This window comes from Typopeltis vanoorti, chromosome 2 (genome assembly GCF_054136105.1).
Source record: "Typopeltis vanoorti isolate ZY-2024b chromosome 2, IOZ_Tvanoo_1.0, whole genome shotgun sequence".
NCBI lineage: Eukaryota > Metazoa > Arthropoda > Arachnida > Uropygi > Thelyphonidae > Typopeltis > Typopeltis vanoorti.
The window spans coordinates 108,900,147-108,926,279 of record NC_143550.1 but is presented as its reverse complement, the minus strand read 5'-3'; the positions used below and the strand labels follow the sequence as shown (position 1 = coordinate 108,926,279).

Here is a 26,133-nt window from a genome sequence, read left to right as displayed (position 1 = left end):
TTTGTTTTCTTTTAAGATAGTCACGTTTTGACGTAATTATAAAATTGGCTACCTACTAACTGCTAAAGTATATTTTAAGGGGAACTGAAGATGTCTAAAACTGACAAAATAAAAGCAAAAACAACAACAACAAAAAAAAAAAAAAGTATCTACATATTACCCAAAACGTCTCTATATCCGGAACGAGAGGTATCATGTGATGTTAAAACTTTTTTTTTTTTTTTGTATACCTGCCACAATGACACGTTTTTAGGATGGATGCTAACCTTGAACAATAAGGCTAACGTGATACTTCTGCTGCATGATCAGTAGAGCGGTCATTTCTTGGTTGGCAATAGTTGATTTTGAATCTCGTAAAGGGTAGGAGTAATTTTTTTTTTTTTTGTGTGTGTGTGCGTGTGTGTGTGTTAGAACCAAACAATTGGCCTACCTAAAACACTTAATTTTTTTTCTTCAGTAAAACGATAAGCAGACGTAAGAGCAAAAAAGACACGCAACTACCTCAGAATTATATATATATATATATTCGAACTCAGGTCTTTCTCAAAGGGGATCGTTCAAACTGACTGTGCCACGGAGGTCTTGTGTGTGTGTATATATATATACAGGTGTTCGGGATAAATTTGACAGTTTCGTAAGGAAAAAGAAAATCTTCTTTGTATCTATTAAATTTAATGAATTGACAAAAAAACATTACAGGCAGAGTTAATTACAATACTATCAACAATATTTACTCAAAATAACCACCATTGGCATCGATCACAGCTTCAATTCTGCTTCGGAACCTCGAACAAGCTGATGCTACAGTCTCCCTGGGAAGGGCCGCAAAAACTGTTTTAATTTTATCCATTAACTGGGCTTTTGTATTACTGGAAGTGCGATTGGTGTCTTTTTCAACTGCGCCCCATACAAAATAATCCATGGGGTTAAGGTCTGGGGAGTTTGGAGGCCAAACATTTGGACTGGTGAAGTCGTAGAAATTTTCAGACAACCATTTTTGACTTTTCCCAGAGGTGTGGCAAGGGGCCGAATCCTGCTGCCATACATACGGCCTACCATTGGCTACCCTTGTTATCCAGGGCTTGACTACAGTTAGCAACTCCACGAACAAAGCCCGAATTCCAATGCCAGGGTTCTTCAACACCTGTTCCTGCAGATTTGCGAGGAATTCTGCTGTACGAACGCAATCAGATCGTCTGCTAGGGATCTTTCTTCTTGCTACATCCTCGTAGTCACCATTGCACGTCTCTAGTTCATGCCTGATTGTTTTTACTGTATTCAGGGAGCATTGGGCAGCAGTCGTAATATCCTTATTTTGATGGCGGGCACGAATCATCATGATACAAGTTATTCTCTTCCATGATTCAGGTGGGTTCCAGCTATCCATCCTTTCTGACATCTTGCATATGAATGAAGAAGGGTCCAAACTTTTAAATGAAGAGAAGTGTGTGTTAATACATGTAACTTACGGAAAAATATAATTAATTATAAATATGTCAAATTTATCCCGAACACCCTGTATATATATATATATATATATATATATATATACACACACACACACACACAAGACCTCCGTGGCACAGTCAGTTTGAACGATCCCCTTTGAGAAAGACCTGAGTTCGAATCTCCTCAAGGATTAGCAGGATTATTCATCTGAAGGTGAGTTATCCGGTCTCAAGTGGAGGTGGCAGGGTTTTTTTTCTCTCGAAACCGAAGTTTTTCATCTCGCGAAACAGCAAAGCTACCAGAAGAATTCACACAATACACAGACATTGAAGATTACGGGAACAAAGATTAACCACCCTACTCCGTCGGATCTGGTTTCGAAAACTTACATGGCACTGTGTAGGTCTGCCCTTAAGTGTAAAACAGACCCTGAAAGCAGAGGAAAAATATATACTTTTCATTTCTTATTCTTTATCTGTAAATTACCTCTTTTCGTTCAAGGACCTCTTGATAAAATAATAAATATTCCTTTGTAAGAACAGGTCTGTCGAAAAAGGATGTTTTCATGAAAGTATTTAAGGACCTCCCTCTTACTCACTAAATCAATCAACCTTAATCCATTTTCGTTAAACTTATAAACGTAGTATCTGATATTTTTATTACACTTCTGTGAATTCGGGAATTTTGTCCCTTTATTATTTTTTTTTTTTTCAGATGATGCCCAAGGTTTGTATTAAGAACAAGAAACACCTGCAGAATAACACTTTACACTTTAATAATGAACCACTTAAAGTACTGTTTTTCTATTGTGTGCGCGCCTTGGAGGTTACTTAAGAACTATCTAAAGTAAGGCTCTTTCGAAGCACGTTGAACTGAAAGATAAGCGAGGGAGGCTCTGTTCTGAAAATAACAACGCCCTTTTATGCTCGGTGCTTCTGAGCTCTCTCTTTCTCTCTTCGTTTTTGAAGACGTTTAACATTAACCGTATTTCATTGCTAATGGCAATATTAAACAACTCTTCTTATTAGAAAGTACCGCTTGTTCAATATACTACGAATATTTTTCCTTCGCATTGATTTTGAACTGTGTAGATCATAAAGATTCGCAAGGGAATAAATAAATGTCCGCAGGAAAAAAAAAAATGAAATTCACAAATTAGTTTTGTATTTTTGTGCAAGGCACATCTGAAAACTGCTTTCCTCGTATGAAAATTTTAATAACAAAAATATTTTGTGATGGTATATTGGAGAACGGAGGCAAGATTGACTATAAATAACCCTCTAAAAAGCTAATAGCAAGATACATTTTTTTAAAATGTTATTTATTGCGGGAGAAAAGTATATTGTTAATTCGGTTTTAACCCAGCAGCACCAGATCGATATTTCTTGGATAAAGTGTTAGAGATAGACTGTACCTACCTTAGCATAGTAAAGGATGAATGAATAGGAGAAAAAGTTAGAGCGGTGTTTGGAGATGGAATGTAGATGGATGACAGGTTTTCTATTACTTTTATTTTAATGATTTTTGAGGAGCATATAATTATGGATACCACTTCAAACTTGATAAGGACTACGAAAGTATCTATAGAAGAGAATAAAGAAAATTTATTGAATAGAGAAGGGATGAATCAGTGAGAGCGGAAGGAGTTTTTAACCAGTAGGAATGAGCCGACTACAAGATTTTTAAGGTTATGTGGCAATATGAGTTTCAAAAGTAATTCAATGGAATTGCGATCATTAAATGGTTAAAAACATTGCTAGATATCGTAGATTAGGACAAGAAATGTCAGTATAGCTTTTTCTTATGGCAGGCACATCTCCGGAAAGGTCAAAAGTTATGATATAATACATTAGTGCATTGCTGGATAGGGATTATGTAGTCCCTCAGAGACCAAACATACTTTTATTATACCTGACTGCTAATAAAAGATTTCGCACTGAACGACGAAGGGCAGTTACATATTGCCTAGAACACAACGTATTTATTAGAAAAGAAAATAATAATCAGGCAAGTGCTTGAAGCATTTAACTGATTTAATCCATTTTAACATCTTTTTGTTAGCAGTTTGAGAAACATGGTGAAATTAGACAATTTCCTGAGCTGTTCTAATGTTGAAACCAGATAGCAAGATAATATTTAGTGAATAAAGTTGTTGGAAGTTTTTTTCACTTGGTTATACTATAAATTAAAGATACCAAGAAATTATATACTTAGTTTAATCCTTTATCTAATTGTAAGCAAACAAGTGCAAACTTTGTTTGCTGACACTTAGATAAAGGATTAAACCAAGTATATAATTTTTTGGTATCTTTAATTTAGTGAACAAATACTTTCAGAAGCATAGGGATTTTAACGTGGAGATGCAGAAACTCGCCAAGTATTAGAGAACTTTCAATAGATAATATGCATTCCTGGTAACTCGATAAGAGGATAGCCAATCACTAGGTATTTTGTGGTATGGTCAGTTGTGACTTGTCACGACCAGCAGTCACTCTGTAAATGCCTGATTCCCCAGTCATTTATAGAGCTCAATACAGTTGCCAACAACTGTTTATGCTATACCATTATGGTACGTAGCTCAAGTGAATCTATTCTCTTCTTAGAGAAGTAAGTGGAGATTTGACTTTAGTAGGCCGAAAACACCATTGCACTGTGAGAGGCGCCATCCTTCCTTAACGCAGTAAGCAAGGAAGAATACTTTCGTTGAAATCACCATGATTTGGTACATCTTTGATTAAAATCCCGTGATTTTTTTCTTGTTAGTATACGAAATATAGAATTTTGTTATTGGCAAATTCTGTAATTCTGTCGGATATTAGACATCCGGGAGCGTATTTCTTTATTCTTCAAATTGGAGAACGTACATTTTTTTTTTTTTTCTCCTACAGAAATGAGTTTCGGTTGTTAGAGATTTTCGGCATTATAGCGCACGTGTCAAGTTGAAAATGCAAGCTGTTATTAATATACCGGAGACACGAGTTTTATGTGTCTCCGGTTTGTTAATAACAAATTATAGCCAAACTGTATTTTATCGAAAAAAAATAATTCAAGTATTACAAAATGAAATGCTGTATAATCATATTTATTCTGAAGTGCGATGTTATTCTGAGTTTGAATTTTGATTCTTAGCTGCGTTTTACAGATTGAAAGCATCTGTTAGATTCGTTTTGTGCCTTCGCAATAATATGGTAATTTCATTAGATTTAGATGGCACTTTTATTGAAATTTGATGTTTGGCAATTTCACTAAAATTTCGCAAGACATCTCATTTTTAGTTCCGATGAAACAGTTTAGTGAAAGCACGAAACAAAATTATCATTATTATTATTATTATTACACATTATGCAGCTATGTACCCACCACGCCACCTTCCCACTACATTTTTGCCTGTTAATCGAGTGCGTTTCACTCTGCATATTTGCCTATATGCAGAGTGAAAATTTCCGAATTTCTGAGAAAAAACGACACTGCAGTCTCCGTATGTGGGATCAGCAAGCTTCGATTTAAAAAAAAAAAAAAAAAAAAAGATAAAACACTCCATTATGAAGATTCTTTGCGTCATGACATGAAGCGCACTTAGTTCTTGTCAAATATGAGCATAACACAATGCTATTATAAAATGCACATTTTATGGTTGTCTTATCATTATTTATTTACATTTCCCTTCTATTATTTATTCGTCCCTTTGAGATAAAGAAAATATCTTAAATACTCCTGTTTATTAGTACTAACTGTTCATTTATTATTAATGAATTGTAAAAAAAAAAATTTTTTTTTTTTAAGTTCAGTGCAAATACAATATTAACGATCATCTTGAGATACGTTACTAGGTTTCAAGCTCCAATTATAACGAAATACCATTAAGAAAAACGGTTGCTGATTCTCCAATAATAAGCTTTCACATTACAAACGTTCAAACTTCCAAGATTAGTCAATAGGTTAGAAGCTGAAGTCGCATCCTCGAAGTTTTACTTTTACTTTTAGGTTCTGCTTTGAAGAGCTTCGTCAGCGGCTTATTTCCATTTCTCTGAGAGAGAGAGAGAGAGAGAGAGAGAGAGAGAGAGAGAGAGAGAGAGAGAGAGAGAGAGAGAGAGAGAGAGAGAGAGGAAGAAAAAGATAGTGATGGATCTGTCGCCACAAAACTGACGACAGTTAGATGTTATTCTTAAGTAATCTTCATATGGAGAAAGCAAAGTCCATTACAGAAAGACAGTGCCACCGGCGTAAAGCATTCCCCTTGCAGTTAAAGCACTTACGAAGTATTTGAAGTAAACTCCATTAAATTGCAGCTGTTCGCATGTCGCGGTCTTTTTTTTTTATTGTTATTATTGGCATCATAAACCTTAGTGGCTATAGCGAAGAGCTTTTTCAAGTTAAGGCTCTGTTCAGTGAATATAAATATTATTTTGATATGTTTTTCTTTTCAACGAAGAAGTAGTTTCCGATATGATATTGCATACTTCCTGAATATGAGAGAAGCAATCACCAACTTTTTTTTTAAAGAAATACTTTTTTTTTTAAGAATGTTCAGTTTCCGATGAATGTAAAAATGGGTTATTTTTATGTCTGAATCTGTGAAACTTCTTCGAAATTCTAGTGAGTTTGTGACTCATCAACTGACACACGCCTGATGATAAGATTCATATACTACCTAAAGCCATTTACAACATCAGTGCCTAAGACGGGATTCGAACTCACAGCTTGTTAGTCGGGAAGCAGAGACAATATCCACTCGAATAATCAGGCCGATTTACCGATTGCAGTTATTTAGATTAGCATCAAAGCGACTATGACATATGACGAGTTTGCCAAATGAGCGTTCAGATATGTGATTATCTGTGGAAAGGTCGAGATGAAAGTTCGACTTTAGGAGCCTGAGAAATCTTTACGGGAACTTGAGGAATGTCGACGTTTACAAAAGTAAAAGGGCTGAATGAAATACCAATCTTTACATATACATACTGACAATACAAACATACATATACATGACTTCACTTAATTGTAGACCAATTTCTTGATACGTATTTCGTTGTTCTTGTAGAAAATGCGACAGCGTATACGAACTTCAAACTGCTTCTAAAAATAGTCTCGGGACAGTGAGAAGCGTGCGTGAAGAAATATACGACCAACTGCTGTTGCTTTCTTATGTCTCATGCTTAATGATGGTCTACTCTGTTTCCCGAATTTATTTTCACCAACTGTTAAACTTACAGAGTCGAATGTTTCACGACTCAAAAGCAAAAACAGATTGGAGGTGGAGGACGTCAAATTAACAGTGTATTCTTATTTGACAATGTAGAGATGCATCTCAATGGACTTTAGGGAGATATGCTGGGACTCCATTGAGGACTGTCGTTAAAATTCAAATTAAAATCTTTATTCATCCTAGTTTATCGTAACAGTAAATTAATACTTTAAACTACAGGAACCTATTTTAGGCCGTTTGCGTTTTCTTTTCTTTTATTCCCCCCCCCCCCGCTTAGTAAAAGAAACACGTTTTTAATCCAGCAACTGAAGAAAAACTGATCGTACAATTATACTATTTCACACAGCTATAACCATTAGCATTAGGAACGCTAGATGGCAGAAACTGTCTGTCATATACTCACAGAATTTTGTCTCCGAATGCTGACTGCAGGTCACACTAATTTTCCTACGAAGGTGGAGTTGGTTACTTAAAGTTAGGAAGAGATTTCCGCTTCTACGCCTTTTATTATATATAAATATATAATTCTAGAAGGTTTAATAGCACAAGTTGAATTGTAGATGGAATTACAATTTTTATTCTCATCATATAAAACGTTTGCGTATGAATAAGGAATTTGACGTACAAATAGTTTTAATATATATTTCAATGTCTAAGCCCAAATTACGGAATCAAATTGAACTTGAGACATTTCTCCATATAAAAAAAAAATCACTATCAGTTGCAGCGGGTTTTATTCTAATAACATTTCTCTTCATTCTACTATTCCAGTAATCTGCTGCCGTTTCGGGAGTTAATATTTAGACCATTGGCGATTTTCATAATCGATGTCTACAGGTATTGAGGAAACTTTGGTAGTTATGAATTATCATACGATACTTTAGTTCAGCTGTGAAAGATGAACAAAGTTTAAATGTATAAGACAACAAACATCGTTGGATTTTAATAATAATAACAGAATAATCATTTTTGGAATTGTAGGAATATTTAAGGTATATTAACCCACTTTCAATGAAAACTTTCAAGGATACTGAACAGATGAATCATATTTCCCCAGCTATTGCCAACATCAGAGTCTAACGATCCGTTGACTGCAGATACTGCTGAATGATTTCTGTTTATTGAGCATAGAAAGAAGAACAAAAAAAAAAAAATCAATGAAAGTTTATTCAAACATGATCTCAAAGTTCTGTGTATTAAAGAAGACCTTGAAATAAGTCTTAAGATTTTCTTCCTTGCTCAAATGCCGCAAAGATCCTTCAAAATCCGTTTAAAAGTATGCAGTGATCATAAAAAAATCACATCTTATTCTATTTACTGTTCAATATCATGCGGTTGTTTCATATTTTACAGGTACTCATTCATTTCCGAAGTATACGTTTGTTTACAGGTGTGTTGCCTGGCAACTTCTCATCCATAAGGTACATCTACTTTCTTTTGAACCTTGAACTTTCCGTCTGGGACGATGTGTGTTGTGTACTGTTAAAATATGCAGTATATTTCAGCACGGTATCAAGCAATGTTGTCTCTAACTTAATGGATGTGCACGAGATGAATATTAATATGATTGATGACCGATCTTTCCTTGACGTTTATGTTATTCTTCACCTTTTTTTTGTACTAACTAGAAACAAAGTTATTTTAGTCTGTAAACTAAAAACAAGAGTAGACGATGGTTTTCCAGTAGCAATGCTGGAGAATTGGGTATACTTGAACAGTATACTCTATATTGATCAACAGAAATAAAGTGGCCTTGTCGTAGATGGTGGACCATAAGTCACGAATGGGTTTAAACATTTAATAACTTTTTTTGTTTATTAAAAAAGTTTTTCGGTTTCATAAAGAGGGATATTTTCTACAGCATGTTCCATGACAGCTGTCACTGTTTCTGACTACCCCGCCCTTATTTCTGCACGAATAGTTTCCTGTGGGGTTACTTGAAGGAAAAAGGTGTATGTGAACAATTCCTAGACAATCCAACAGCTGAATGAGAACATTCGTGCTGAAACTGAGCCGGTGCAGTCAGAAACATTAATAGTTGTCATGGAAAATGCCGTGGAAAGGGGCCCGCCTTTGTGAAGCCGAAAATGGAAGACATTTACGTGATGTGGTTCTTCATAATTAATAATAATAAAAAAAAAATCCAGGTTCTGTATTTCATTATAAGAAAAAAAGAATAAAAATAATTAATAAATAAAAAAGTTATTAAATGTTTAAATTCCTTCGTGATTTATGGGCCACCTTGTATAAGATACAGAACGTTCAAATGTTTTCCTTTCCCTACTTTTTGATGCATTAGGTTGATATCCTTAAATTCGATAATTCTTTCATAAAGCTAATTCTGACACGATATTGCTTTGCCTGCTTTGTGGGGAAAAGAGGAAAATGTAAGTCGCCAAGAAAAATAAACGTGACTTGCCTTCAACTAACTTATCCTTAAAGTCTAGAAGATTCATGTGTCCATAGATCAGATTAAAACCTGAACTTCGTTCTGAATAAAGTAAAAGGCAGCAATGCCACTAAGCCATGCAAATATCCATTCGGATTCTGTTATTCTTAATTTGGTTCAGCTAACCAGAAGTACAGCAGATGGTTGATGATGATGATGGCAATCATTTAAGCTGAAGAAACTACAAAAAATTTCCTAATGCGAGCGCCTCCTTAGCTCTGAGCCGAGGACGATATAACAGTTGTCCTTTGTTTGGAAACCTTTATAAAGACTTTTCAACTGAATGCAAGTAAGCTGATCTCATATAGAAAAGGTTAGGGTTTTCTTTTTCGGATATCTGTGTTTTATCCGCAAAACAGGCAAACCATTTGTAGAATATATGCCGTTCATAGACATAAATACATTGGCCTCATCATCTTCGTTTTCTTGTTCTTACGTCATGGACAAATCAAGCCTATCTAAGTGTATAGATCTTTTAATAGTTTTAAATGTGTTGGAATTATAGTGAAAGCAATGAAATCCATGTAGTATACTGTATTTACGATAAAGAATGAACCAAATGTCTGTGTGAGCATTTGGAATCTTGGTGAAATAAAGCATTTACGACGGTTAGATTACGTGTTCGAAACGTGTACAGTAGTAGTATAGTCATTACTGACAAGAACAACATCAAGATAAGGAATCGTGACATGATTGGTTGATAAAAAGATGACGTCATGAGATTGGAATGTTTGGAATTTCCCTGGAGGCATATGTGTCAGTGAGGTGAGTTCTTGTGTTTTGGTTCACGTATGGAATTATGGGTGATGACAGAGATAAGGATTCGTGTTGTGATTGGTGGTGCACTTCTGACAAGATCAAGATCAAGATAAGATAAGGAATCGTGACGTGATTGGTTGATAAGAAGATTACATCATTCTGTGTGTGACGTGATGAGTTTGGAATGTTAGCAATTTCCCTGGGGGCATATGTGTCAATGGATTCAGTTCAGTTCGCGTATGGCATTATGGGTGATGGTAGAGATAAGGATTCGTGTTGTGATTGGTGATGCACTTCTGACAAGATCAAGATCAAGATAAGATAAGGAATCGTGACGTGGGTGTTTGTTGTTATGAGATGTAGATAAGTGATGTCATTTGTTAGTTGTAAATAAGTGACGTTATTGTTTTGAATAAAAAAGGGAGATATATTAGTGGATAAGGAATCGTGTCATGATTGGTGGGATACTTCTGACAAGAATCAAGATCAAGATAAGATAAGGAATCGTGACATGGATGTTTATTCTTATAGATTTTGGAATTTCGGTGGGGCGCTCATTGTCAGTGACATCACGTGGTGATTTTGGTTCGCTTAATGCATTGTGGGTAATATTTAGAGATAAGAGATTCGTGATGTTAAGTGCTTGGAAATATCTGGGGAACATATGTGTCTCTGTGATATCACATGGTGTTTTGGTTCGGCTATGGAATTGTGGGCGATGTTTTTGAGATAAGATATCTTGGAATTTTCCCAGGGTGACACACATCCGTCATTGTCATCATGTTTTGTTTGGTTGTCTAGTCTATTGATGGCTGTACTAATTTTCCAATACATTTGGGGTATTTCTTTCCTGTTAAAGGATGGGAATTCTTAGAGTAGAGTAGAGTAGAGTCGTAATGGCGGCAGTGTTTCGAGGTTTTCTGAATAATTTAATTATATGCTGGTGTCACTAACACATACATTTTTTTTCATCCTCGTCCATATTTTCTTCTATATTCATATTTTAATTCAAGTTCATATTTTATTCATAATTCATCCGAATATTTTGATTTGTCTAAAATTAAGATCTTGAAGTTCAATAAATAAATAAATAAACAAATCGTGAGTGAATTCATGGCGATTTCGAAAGTAATCTTACTTAAACATACACACACTTGTTTTTTTTCTGCTATAGATGATTGTACTAATTTTCCAATACATTTAGGGGTATTTCTTTCCTGTTAAAGGATGAGAATTCCTAGAGTAGAGTAGAGTCTAGTGGCGGCTGTGTTTTTCGAGCTTTTCTGAATAATTTAATTATATTCTGGTGTCTCTATGTGGGAATTTCTAGAACACATACAAAACTTTTTGTATGTATTCTAGAAATTTTAATGATAATTTAAAATTACTTACAGCTTTCCAGAATGGCTCTTCTAAATAAGAATATTCCAAAAAAGTTGAATTTATATCCACACAACAACACAAACACAAAAACCACAAAGAACGAAATTTATGTAAATACTGTAACCTGAAATAGTTGAGTACTTCTTCCTTTAGATTTCAGCCTGTAGATGCTATGTTATCATCATGAGCAATATCCCCCAGTGAGTGGTTTTCTTCAAAGGGGTCTTTCAGGAAGATGACATGAGTCACATCCATAAATTGTGGTATTGTTCAAAAGGTAGCATTTTCTCAAGTTTGGATGTTTCTGAAATACTTACATATGACTAAGTGATTAGCATTCACACTATTGTTATGGCACATATCCTAAAGTTATTCATTCTTGGTTCCTGTGGGAAATTATTGGTGTAGTAAATTAATGCTTACATTTAATTTTTTAAAACCAATATTGACTATTAATTTTACTTGTGATTCCTTGTGCTCTTAACCTATTTCTGTAACTGAAATTTATTTATTTTATTTATTTTTTTTCTTCAGCATTAGTAATTTAAGTAACAGATATTTGTGACAATCAAGGTTTTGAACTCTCCCTTGCGTTTTCTTTTAGAAATTTCTTTTGCCAGCACAACAAATAAATAGTTATTTCTTATTATTTCAAATGAATATTAGCTCTGTAATATATACTTTGTTAATTCCTATGTTACCTTTTATTTGACTGTAATATTATTAACAAATGGCTCTGTAAAATAGCCAAATTCTTACGGTATTGTAGCTTTTCAGTGAAATCTTCTCCACTAAAATTCTGGCTATTAATTTAATACCTAATTATTCCTTTTGCTTCCAATATTTGACAGTTTCTTGAAATATTTGAGGGATGGCATGCAGAAATAAGACTGTTAATTCAATGAATCAAAAAAAGTCTCTGGTTCTTTGTGGCATGAAATTTCACAAAGAAAAAAAATGTTATCCTCCTGCTTGAATATTTGTATAACACATCAACGACACCCAATTTGTTCATTTAAATTTACACATTTTATTTGAATAAAATATTATTTACAAATTGTAATTACTGAATCTAGCAATACAGAAAATAAATAAATTGAAAAATACATCAAAGGTTCTTCCCATGCTTGTGGAACAGCCATCATGTGGTTTTTGACAATGTGACTCTCATCTGAAAGTTAATTTTTTATTTGGTGTTCGTTGGGAATTTATTACTATAGTAAAATTAAGGGTTGCATATTTATTTTTTTTGAAACCAATACATATACTTCTGAGAATTATTAAAAGTACAGAATCTTTCGTTATGTTTCCAAAAGCATTTAAAAGTACACGTTATGTTTTCACGTTTTGGGCATCCAATTTCATTTAAATCAAGAACAGGCCTCCCTATTAACCTTGTTAATATTTTTGATTTTTCTCTTCCTTTGGCAAGTAATATTTGATATTTGCATATGTATTCTATCATCCAATTTCTTAGTTTGTCCAGAGATAGGGAACCAATTTCCCACTTCAGCTGATGGTTATATTTTATTAACCAAGAATTCTGTTTTTTAACTCTTTCCGTTAATTCTTTCCAACTACAAGGTTATTTTTCAATGCATATCTTACACTAATTCCATCAGAAATACAAATTTCTTTAGGAAATAAATTTGAACATTTATTCCAAAGAAATTGGCAATCAATTATCCTATTGATAACTGAAAATTCGTATTTTTCACCCACTGTCGATTTTTCATAATCGTTTTCCTTCATTCTTCTTCTTCTTCTTAGATTACATCATATGGCACCACAAATAAATAGTTATTTATTTATTATTATTATTATTTCACTGATTATTAGCTCTGATTATATATTTTATGTTAACTTTCTGTTACAAAATTCTAAACAATTAGAACTTTTCGCAAAGAAACTTTCAAAGAATTTTTTGGCTCACCCATTATTTTTGCATTACCAAACACGAAACAGCAGCTGCAGTGGATGAACGATTACCTCCAAAGTCACTCGACTCTATGGTATTTTCTTATAGTACTGTTTACACTTACCAGGCCCTACCCTGACTGTTCCTTCAAAAATGAACCTTTTACGCAGATGACTCACCGACATGTTTTCACATGCTGCTGGATATACTACTGGTGTGTTTTTATCTTACTTTGTGTAGGGAAAGGTAAAATTTGTATACGTGTTATCTGGAGAGTACAAACATTTTTTCTATACCAAACTTTAAGAGTTAAAGTCATGTTTTGGGTTAATTAGTTGCTCTCTCTCTCTCTCTCTCTCTCTCAATCTCTGTAAAAATAACCAAATTCTAACAGTTCGGATTTTCGATTATGTGAACGAATTGTTTCCAGATAACTCAAATGATGTCAATAGGTAGCATTAGACAATTTCTAAAATAATGAATACATGGATATTAGTTTTCAATACTTTTTTCCCCGTTCTTGGCATTAATTTCACAGTTGTGATTTTTTTAAATAATTAAACAGGATTGCATTAAGATATAAAGTTGTGGATTTAAATATCAAGTTCTAATCAGAATAACTTAGTAAAAAATTACTGTGGAAAAACACAACAACAAAAGCACACATCTTTGTTCATTTAAGTTTACAAATGCATATTTTATTTTGCATTTGTAATACTATTTTGAAATAATACTGAAATACTATTTACAAGTATATTCACTGAGAAAAATTCGAAACATGTAATTACCTAAAAATATTTCACAATATTAGGTTAGACTCTTAACATTTTCCAAAGAGTTCAATGAATAAAATTTTTGTTACTCACTGTTTCTTGGTTACATTACATCAAAATAGCTGGTTATGCAAAAGAATTTTTAAACCAGATACCATGGTAACCACACTTCCATACATTTGATATTGTTTCAGTCAGGAAATGACACCATGCCTCCCTAAACATTCTGTGTATTCTTTTGTCAGCAAATATACAAAAACAGTTTTTGTAAAATATTTGTAAATGTCCCAAAATAAAGAATCTTTTTCGAATTGGATAAAATCTTGAAAGTCTAATTTTACCATTGATGAATTTAAATGATTAGCGATAATTTTCCCCATGATACGAATAGATGGTAATTCAGTTTCCAAAAATAGTAAATGATTATCAATGTCATACATTTTTGGTGAAAATCTCTCGGCTTCTTCACAACTAATATAGAAAACTTTACTTCCATCAGCTTTTGTATCATTAAATATTAGTTCCCCATCTTGGCATTTCAGAATATAACACTCACCAAGGTCCATTTCATAGTCAACTCTTCTTTGCAAGTAGCCGAGGATATCAGACCACTTCCTGCCTAACTTTTTCCAAGTGGACCTGGATAAATACATCACAATGTATGTGTCTTCTAAAATAATAATTGGTTTCCATCCTTTTAGAGCTAGGTGAAGAGTTTTGTGTCGTGCTATTTTTCCTGAAGAAAAAAATTTCAATGACTTTTGTGGCCCACCCATTAATTTACTTTACTTTCCTGGATACCAATCACCACAACACAATACGATAGCTGCACGGGATGAACGAATTGCCGTAACTGCAAAGACACTTGACTCGATTATTTTTCCTTATAGTACTGTTTACCTGACCCTTAACCCTGACCGTTTCTTCCAAAATGAAACTTTGCGCAGATGAGGACATGTTTCTACATGCTGTTGGATATGACGTTGATGTGAGATTATCTTACTTTGAGACATCATAGGGCAAATCTTATCTCTGTGGCTTGAAGGGTATTCTATATTCTTTGTCCTTATTATGTAGTGTTTTATCCTCAAAAGGTGTTTTTAATGTTAGACCATGTGACTATTTCTCTCACTCAATTTTAGTGGAGAAGATTTCACCTGAAAAGTTACAATACTGTAAAAATTTCGCTATTTTACAGAGCAGTTTGTTAATAATATTACAGTCAAATAAAAGGTAACATAGGAATTAACAAAGTATATATTACAGAGCTAATATTCATTTGAAATAATAAGAAATAACTATTTATTTGTAGTGCTGGCAAAAGAAATTTCTAAAAGAAAATGCAAGGGCGAGTTCAAAACCTTGATTGTCGCAAATATCCGTTACTCAAAACTACTAATGCTAAAGAAAAAATAAATAAAATAAATAAATTTCAGTTACAGAAATAGGTTAAGAGCACAAGGAATTGCAGCTAAAATTAATAGTCAATATTGGTTTTAAAAAATTAAATGTATGCATTAATTTACTACACCAATAATTTCCCACAGGAACCAAGAATGAATAATTTTAGGATATGTGTCATAACAATAATGTGAATGCTAATCACTTAGTCATATGTAAGTATTTGAGAAACATCCTAACTTGAGAAAATGCTACCTTTTGAACAATACCGCAATTTACGGATGTGACTCATGTCATCTTCATGAAAGACCCCTTTGAAGAAAAACCGCTCGCTGGGGGATATTGCTCATGACGATAACATAGCATCTACAGGCTGAAATCTAAAGTAAGAAGTACTCAACTATTTCAGGTTACAGTATTTACATAAATTTCGTTCTTTGTGGTTTTTGTGTTTGTGTTGTTGTGTGGATATAAATTCAACCATTTCGGAATTTTTTTTGAAATATTCGTATTTAGAAGAGCCATTCTGGAAAGCTGTAAGTAATTTTAAATTATCATTAGAATTTCTAGAATATATACAAAAAGATTTGTAATCCATTTAACTGTCCGTTTATTTTAATTGATTTATTTTAAATGCCGTAGAGACACCAGAATATAATTAAATTATTCAGAAAAGCTCGAAAAACACAACCACTACTAGACTCTACTCTACTCTAGGAATTCCACCCTTTAACAGGAAAGAAATACCCCGAAATGTATTGGAAAATTAGTACAATCATCTATAGAAGAAAAAAACAAGTGTATGTATGTTTAAGTAAGATCACTTTCGAAATCGCCGTGAATTCACACACGATTTGTTTATTTATTTATTTATCGAACTTCAAGATCTTAATTTTAGACAAATCAAAATATTCGGATGAATTATGAATAAAATATGAACTTGATTTAGAATATGAATATAGAAGAAAATGCGGATGAGGATGAAAAAAAAATGTATATTTGAGTGACACCAGCATATAATTAAATTATTCAGAAAACCTCGAAACACTGCCGCCATTACGACTCGACTCTACTCTACTCTACTCTAAGCATTCCCACCCTTTAACAGGAAAGAAATACCCCAAATGTATTGGAAAATTAGTACAGCCATCAATAGACTAGACAACCAAACAAAACATGATGACAATGATGGGTGTGTGTCACCCTGGGAAAATTCCAAGATATCTTATCTCAAAAACATCGCCCACAATTCCATAGCCAAAACAAAACACCATATGATATCAGTGAGACAAATATGTTCCCCAGATATTTCCAAACACTTAACGTCACGAATCTTATCTCTAAATATTACCCACAATGCAATAAGCAAACCAAAATCACCATGTGATGTCACTGACAGATGAGGGCCCCACCGAAATTCCAGAATCTATAAGAATAAACATCCATGTCACGATTCCTTATCTTATCTTGATCTTTATCTTGTCATAAGTATCCAACCAATCACGACACGATTCCTTATCCAATAATATATCTTCCTTTTCCATTCAAACAATAACGTCACTTATTTACAACTAACAAATGACATCACTTATCTACATCTCATAACAACAAACACCCACATCACGATTCCTTATCTTATCTTGATCTTGATCTTGTCAGAAGTGCACCAATAATCACAACATGAATCCTTATCTCTACCATCACCCATAATTCCATAAGCAAACTGAACTGAACCCATTGACACATATACCCCCAGGGAAATTCCTAACATTCCCAACTCATGACGCTACACACACAATGACGTCATCTTCTTATCAACCAATCACGTCACGATTCCTCATGTTATCTTGATCTTGATCTTGTCCGAAGTGCACCACCAATCACAACATGAATCCTTATCTTTACCATCATCCATAATTTCATACGTGAACCAAAACACAAGAACTCACCTCACTGACAAATATGCTTCCAGGGAAATTCCAAACATTCCAATCTCATGACGTCACGCCCACAATGACGTCATCTTCTTATCAACCAATCACGTCACGATTCCTTATCTTGATCTTGATCTTGTCAGAAGTGACTACACTACTACAGGGCACCTTGTCTTTCAAGACGGGTGTCGTATCGCATGCGGATTTTCTCTGTCATCTCGGAGAACTAGATTTGTGACATCTGCTGGACATATTGTGTAAAATTTTTTATTCCTTTAGTTCATCGATGTTTGAAGGCCCTGTCATGGTGGAATACCCAATCCTTCAACAGTATTCATACCCGTACCATTCACGTTCTTCTGATCTCACATCGTTTGATGACTTTGTTTGGGGTAAGTGAACCTCGAAATGAGCCTTCTGGGGAAGTATTCTGAAAAATAGGCTCTAGAACCACGTGATGTGTGACTAGTTGCTCTGTCCTGTTGAAATATCTGTCCACGTAATCGAATGTTTTTTGCACGACACATCCTATCCAAATCTTGGGTGTACAGGACAATACATTCTCGATGAATCGTTTGCTATTCAAAGTCACGGTTACACCACCCACTTCAATGAAATATGGCCCAATTATGCCATGCGGCGACCTCGCTGCAAAGAGGTTTCTCTTGGGCAAATTCAGGTATCCAGAAACCAAGAAACCTGTAGGTTCGTCTGTTTACATGACTGACCGCTTAGATGTAAATGAGCTTTCTCCGAGTACTAGACATTATGGAGGAAGGACGGATCTTCATAGACATTGGCCAGCACGCGTGCACAGTATTCCGGTCGTGTAGCGTAATCCGTTGCTGTTAAACACCAACCCACCTGAGTAGCGTACGAAAAGGCATCCAGTATTCTCTGATGACTGCGTCGGTATCTCAGGTTTTACTGCTGTTCGATATTCACTGCATTTCGGAGACTCTAAATTTAAATTTAACTCGTTACATTTAAATTTTTCAAAATTTTTGTCATTTTTGGGTTGTGTGTGTATGTCGGGGGGGGGGGAGGGGCGCATGTTAAACACTTGCCACAGGCGCTTCATATCCTCGTTACTGTACTGCGTTAGAACCTCTCGATTAAGGCAATGTTGACACTATTGCTTGGGGAACGCTTACGGAAACGACGAACAAATTGCTTACAAACATGTCGCAGGTTTGGACTATTTGCTCTGCCAACTCCGTACGAACGAAAATAATGCTGTAATAAACGTATTTTCCTTCAACGTCAACACCATTGCTACAGCTAAATGTAATGGCACAGACTCCACACATGCTCCTCTATTAATGTGCATGCAGTCGAACGGCATATCTCACGCTCACTGAAAAGTACTGAAAGACGTGCCGAAGTTCAGCACTTTTTTTTTTTTTTGGGCCATACCGTATAAAAAATGGGAAGTGGAGCGAGACTACTATGAGCCATGTGACCAAAATAAGTGGTCAGTTTTTTTTTATTTTTCTCCACTTTCTTCTGACAAACAATCTGCTGGAGAACACGCAAGGAAAAATCGAAATACACTTGCTTCATGATCTATGTCATCTCTGCGTAATCTTTAAAAACAGGGACATAACCCAGTTCCTGAAACCTATTTCCACCAATGAATGAAAACTATGGACTAAATCTATCTGTAGATGTAGTCTCAGAATAGTTATTCGCAAAATTTAGTACTGTTAATTCCAACTATTCATAAATCTGTTTGTTAACTTAGATAAATACTTCCATGCGAATTACATCAGATTTAGAACACAGCAGGCGGAGAAGGAGTAGAAACGAGCTGGTGAATATTGAATGCACTGGAAACGAGCTGGTGAATATTGAACATTGAAGTGAACCGTTCTGGGTATCCTAGAGATTGTAATATTACAGAAAAGAAAAAAAATACTGGGGGGGGGAGTCATGTTCACTAAAGTGAAAACACTTTTTGATGTTCAAATCTTTTTTTTTTCTTTAATTCAAAGCAGATAAATTAAACCGCGAATATAACCTAAAGTTACGTCCACAGATACTAAGATCTCTAAGCGGAGGCCAAAACTGACTCATTATTCTGATCATCGCTTAGTAATATATTGCGTTACTGATAATAAATGCATTAATTATAAAAAAAAATACCTTCGAATTACCATTGTTATGTTTTAAATTTACACATATGTTCATTAATTTTATATGTCGCATTAGTGATTAGCTTACGTCTGGATATAAAGAAATGATATTCAATATATCTTAAGAGTTAAAGCCTTAAGGCGTCTTATTGAAATTTTTTTTTTTACAAGGGCAGAAATCGTAGTTATGGAGCTGGTGGGAACAGCCTGCAGGTTGAAAAAAAAAAAAAAACCTGAGTTTTCTTCCAAAAACTCGAGTTTTTTATTCAACAAAGCAGGTCAACTGACCAGAAGAACACACGCAGTCAGCTGGCATAATACAACACTGATCTTATAGGTTTATAGCTTCGGTCATAATTCGAAAGCAACAACGCCGCCATCGGTAGGAAGGAACAATTTACTCTTACGACATTTGCAGATTGACTAACTAATTAAACACTGATATTTTTTTTTTAATGTGACTCTCACCAATAAAAGATTTTTTTTTTTTTTTTTTTTAGATTCATAGTACATTCGTACATGCACGGGCTGAGTAGAGTTACTGAATAACTGGTTTCTTTGCTTGACGAAGTACGAAAGCTACATTTATAAGAACGTTTCAACTAAAGGTGAGTTAGACGTATTATGTGAGGTTATCCAAGTTTATCCATTCCTGGTTAGCTATTTTTTTATACCACAAAACACGAAATCGAAGAAAATATACATGTTCTACATTCTATTGAAATTTTCATAAAAGGCAATTAAAGTAGGTTTAATATTTCAAAATATTTATTTCAACTAATATTCTCATAACTGTAAACACCTACTTTCCCTTCTAACATCAGTATATCGTCTGAAAAAAACAAAATCATTGTGATTTATTTACAAATAAAACTGCATTGTTGAACAAAACAATAGCCGCAGCCCATACTCGTGCACATATTTCAGATATTAATATGTAATAATTCAAATCCACTGCGGATTTTTATTGCACAGCCTTTAATTAATGTCGTCGGAAGATTTTCGCGCGCCTCTTTATTCTATGAACTCCATTTTCATTAAGTATAATATGCTTCTAGTACTTCAGCGATTATTACGATAAAATTATCATAACAGGAAGTGTGTGATGGCATCAATTTTGGTACATAACTGATTTATATCTATACCGAAACACGCAATAAATAAATAATTCTGGATTAATGCGGAAATAAAGATCCCGAATTTTGAGGATTTTTCTTGACGATTTTATTGATTATAATTCAATTTCATCACTTTAATTAGCAATCCAAGGAAGTAGAGAAGCCGATAGCAATAGTACATAATGATCAGGAATCTCTACAAACACATTCATTAATGATAGCAGATTATCTTAAAAAGAATAGAATTCAATTATTATTAGAAAGATAATACTCGTATAGCGAAAATCTTATGTTTCTTCTGAGAAACTTGCAGAGAACACCGCTAAATGTAAGCACGATGAAGCACGAAAATTTCAAGATAACTGTCTGGAAATAAACAGGCAAAATCTTATCAATTCTGCTAAAACAAAAATCGTTATCTACGATTATCTCGTATATAATATATATATATATATATATATATATATATATATATATATATATATATATATATATTTTTTTTTTTTTTTTTTTTTTTTTGTTGTGAGCTGTGCTTTACATTATTGGAAAATACTAAGAATAGTGATCGGAACTTTACCCACCTTTGCAATGAGTTGCCCTGGTGTTGTACCATCGAAAAACATTGAACTATGTTTCAGGCGCAAACTTAATTGTTTGCATACTTGGGATTAGGAGTTAAATAACCAAGCTTATAAAATTGCTTGGTAACCCTAATATTATAAAATTACTTGATAACCCTAATATATATATATATATATATATATATATATATATATATATATATATATATATATATATATATATTAGGGTTATCAAGTAATGTTCGATGGGATTCAAATCAGAAGAATTAGATGGCAAGAGAAGCACACCGATTGTTGGGATATGTTCTTTGAACTATGCTTGAAATGGAAGTCTTATACTGCTGAAAGAGTTCTGGATCCATCGGGGCACATTGTCATCATGTAGGACAGATCTGTTTCTGGCCAACCGCGGAGTCTGCTTTGCCAAGAACAGGCTGAATGATCATAATATTTTGGCTCATAGCGTAAATTTTATTTCTTACCAATATATGCAGCAATTCCATGCAGTTATTTGTATGTAAAGTATATATGGACACCGCAGATCATTTTGTTAAATGATGATGGATGGAGTGTACTATCGTTAGCTGTGGTTGGGATTTGAGATCAGTGAGAGGAAGGTTGTTGATAATCAGGAGAACGAGTGTATGAAAACAGAGGTGGCGGAAGCTGACCTTGAAAAGATAGAGAGAGAGAGAGAGAAGGAGAGAAAAGCCTCTACTTTGACATGCATTTATGGACCAAAGAGGAAACTCTCTATCCATTAAAAAAAAGGGACGAAGTCAGACCATAGGGTAGTAGTTTGGTGGGAGAGCTTTTCAGTTATATCAGATCAAAGGCATTGGAAATGTCAATCGTGGTATATAATTTTTATTAATAGATATGCTGTAATAATCTTTCTTAATGATATAATTCACTTCATAAATCGTCTCATTATTGTTGTTGTTTAAATCGTTAAAATAAATGTGTTAATTTTAACTTAAAACTATGGTCCACAGAAGTATTTCGTCAAATACTATATTATAATTGCGTATTATATATAACAGTGCGGCATCATCATCTCAGGAAATACAGGAGACTATTCCGGAACAACGAGCCTCTGTAGCTCAGTTGGTTTCGAAGAGGCCCTTTGTCTGTAAAGACATGGGTTCAAACCCAGTGTAGGACGGGAAGAACCTTTTATCATGGTTTTTCATCTGAAGGTGTATTAGTTGGTTTGATACTGAGGTGGAAAGAGTTTTTCATCCCACAAAACAGAAGAACACATGCAATATACAGCCATTGGAATCTAGGAATAACAATTAACCAACATATTCTTTCGGATGTAGTTTCGAATATCTTTATTGTACGGTGTGAGGCTCTACGCATAAGCATAATAAGTACAGAGCTCCCGAACTGCTTATAAACATTTCAGATTGATTTCAGGTTAAGGAGGGGGGGGAGGGATGACGGGACTGTCCTCAATACAAGCAGCCTGAAAATGAGAGAGGGGAAGGGAAAAAAAGCAATGCTTTGTTTGACCCTTGTATTCCTTCGTAACAAGTTTGCTGTTTTTTCCTACCAATCCGACATCCACGGAAATATCATATTTCTCTTTAACGCCATAATATCTTTACGCACAATGCACAATTCTTCATCTTAAGCACTCCTTTATCTGATTTTTACAGAAAACAATTCAAGCGAGAAAATCGGGAGAAAAAGTGTTCATCTATCAGAACATGATCAATGGCTCTCTCTCTCTCTCTCTCTCTCTGCAAGGTTGACTAGTGACAGGTTTCCGGCAATGATAGCAACCAAGAAACTCGGTGATTTATCATTTTACCTGCTCTTAGAGGTAAAGAGTCGTCATTCATTATTCTCAGTGCTGCTCGTTATGATGTGCACTTCTAACAGCGCGAATATTTAATAAAATTCGCGACGAGAAAAGTTTTTTTGCTGTCTTAATTTATGAATTTTAATATTCTACCCTTAATTAATTCACAGCGAGATTTTAAAATAATTGACAACAATTGCATCACGTTTAAACTGAGAAGAATGAGTCTGTGGAATATGTTACTCATATCAGTTGCATTCATACATTCAGTGGCCAAGTCAATAACAGTATTTGATCGTAGAACGGCAAATAATGTCCGGATGTCATTAACTGTTTGGAAGATACTGTAGATGAAAGATAAAGACTTTAAAAACTACCTCATAAGCGAAAATTGCTATTTGAACTTTTCCTATAATCATTTCTACAATTAACGATTAATATTTCTGACATGAAGGATGAAGCAAAATGCTTTTCATACTCCCCGCTATCTGATAGGGGAAAACAGTGAGTGGAAAAATTTATGAGCCAATTGACGCCCTGAGCAGGTTTGAAGATTAAACATCAAAATTAGAGTTTAAGATGGCTTTTGGTCTTTTATATTTGAAGTAATCTGTTGCTTCGTAATTTGCAGCTAGTTGAACCAATTTGTTGGGGTGTACAGATGCTTTTGAAAAGAACTTTGTTGCTATAGTTTGCAGGAAAGTGTAAATATAGGAAATATCTGTGTCCCGATGGAGTTGCACTTGAACTTTTCCGATAATCATTTCTATTTCATTGATTGAAGTTATATTACTCATGTTTAAATTATAAATTGGTGCGAAAACATATTTTAATATGCTATAGAATTAGTTTGGATATTTCAAAAGGTTTTCAAAGAATTTTAAAAGCATATTATATTCGTAGTTGACATAAAATTATATTTTTGATGAAATTTCTGTATCGAGATCTCAATAGAATTCGACACTTGGAAGTATTGTGCATTATGGAGTGAGAATTCAGTTGCATATAGGCACAAATAAAGGATCTAATACGGCGAAAACAAGAATGCAATTTCTTCTTCTTCTTCTTATAGCGATTTAGGCTATAAGTTTTGGCATCTGAGCTGAACTCGGACTCCTTGGAGGTGTCACGAATAATAATCATAATAAATAATTAACTGTCATTCTATCTGCTTTCTCTTTAGATTTATATTTATTTCATTTGTTAGTCGAACTTTCGTTGTTTGTATGCCGTCTTGTGTTAATTTCTTTATATATACTTCAATTTTACTACATTTAATGATGCTGCACGTACTGTGATTTGCTGCATTTGTTATTTATAATTTATTTATTATTTCTTCATATTTTATTATATCCTTTCTTATACTCCAACTGATTTAAGACTTTTCCTTTCGGCTGCTTTGATATGACTTTTGTCTTCGCCCCCCCCCCCCCTTCTATGCAACTTTTTTTTTTATTCGATCAAAGGCTTTTTCATAATCCATAATCTACACACGTCCAAAGGTATCTGCAAAGTAAATTCTTCCTTTTTTTTTTTATAAGATGGCTCTCGATGCCGCTTACTTCCCTGCTACCTAATCATTTTCGAAGAAAAGCATTGGGTTTTCTCAAGCGCCTTCTGTTTTTTTTTATTGCAAGTCAAACGCATTTAGTCCTCCACTTTCGAATACTGCCGAGTAATACACAAAGATGGAAAAGGAAAAAATAAACAAATAAATAAACATGACAAACACCCTTAGTACAATATATATATATATATTTTTTTTAAATAATAATTTCGCTTAAATAGAGCGTCATTTCGAAAACATTTAAAAGAATACTCATATTGAATTTTAAACACAAATGTGCCAGCAAGAGTTTCAAAAATGTTTGCAATGTTATCTCCGAGTTTTATGACTTGATAGGAATGCATTTCAGGTAATAACTGAATATAGAATAAATTATTGTTACGCCAAGGCAGAATCGAGTTTATTATGCGTTTTAATTGAGTATATTGTTTAACCCACTTTTTGTTCAAAAGTTCTTATAAATATTTCTTCCTTCCAAGCAAATCATCCCAACCGAAGAGTATGGTCATTCATCTTTGCGATAAAAGTGCGCTAATTATCCTAATTCTTTGCACTTCTGATAACGGATGTGCAAGTCATCATGAAATGATATTATTATTATTTTTATTATTATTATTTAACTTCTTCGTATTCAATTTTGTAACTATATATATTCTTTCTCATAAAATATGTAGAAATGATCATACGATATAAAAATCCATTAAGCAGCTTTTTAATATTCCATAAACTGATATGGTAGTCGTGTATCTATAATTCAAACTTCGAAATGAATTTTTGATTATTTTTCAATATCGAATAACAAAGTAATTTTTTCCTTTATTCCTTCAGCTAGGATGAAAGGAAAAAAAGAAGAAAAAAAACATGAATCATATTACATTGTAATTTACATGTTCGTATTGCTTATATTTCGTACTAGTACTGCACTAAATTTCAATCGCCCGTCCGTAATCTGTGCATGAGTTTCCGCTGAAACAATATTAACTCATGGTATTAAATTTCACCCATTGCTTTTCCTTTAAACGATGCGTGTCGTGTGGCGCCACCTGAAAATGTGTTATAAACCAGAAAGTATCCCGACTGGCATTATTTTCAGGTTTTTCTTCTAATCTTTAGTGAGTTATGACATTAACACAAAAGGCATATGACAAGATTAATATACAAGACATCCTGTCTTCCTCGTTTTATCCAAATGCTTTTCTATCATCATAGTAGCAAGTTTCTCTTTCTCTCTCTCGACTCACGTGGAACACCGACCATATGGGAAGTAATTTATGTAAGCACTAAGTCTCCTGGGTGTTCCGTTGTTTTTCTAAACCACACACATGCTCAAGTTAACTTTAACAGTAATAAAATTTTTTTAAAAAAATTCGGTTGCTCACATTCATGCAAACATCACCGGAAATCGTAACGGTAACTGTTTCAAACATCCATTATCGTGTTATGCTTCATATACTTGTCAAGAGCATCGACACTTGACATTTGTTACTGCACCGTAAATAAATAAATAAACAAATAAAAGTAAAAAAAAAAAATCAAAATGATGGATAAATAAATAACATTGATAATATTAAGGATTATTAATAGTGTGAATTATTAAACTCTGTTAGTTCTTAGTCCATTCAAATCTTGCATTTTGTTTTTGATATTTTT

General features: G+C 33.9%; 1 protein-coding gene across 4 annotated transcripts in view; it reads left to right on the top strand.

The window, feature by feature from the left end:
* LOC150109321 (Na(+)/H(+) exchanger beta-like) overlaps positions 1–26,133 on the top strand; it is a 489,491-nt gene that overhangs the window by 115,276 nt on the left and 348,082 nt on the right. For 3 of the 4 annotated variants that reach the window (XM_090412499.1, XM_090412495.1, XM_090412497.1), the window contains exon 3: positions 19,908–20,015. The exons of the other annotated variant lie outside the window; for it this stretch is intronic. The gene's annotated coding sequence lies outside the window, so the exon portion shown is untranslated. The remainder of the gene's footprint in view (positions 1–19,907; positions 20,016–26,133) is intronic. 4 annotated transcript variants of the gene reach the window in all.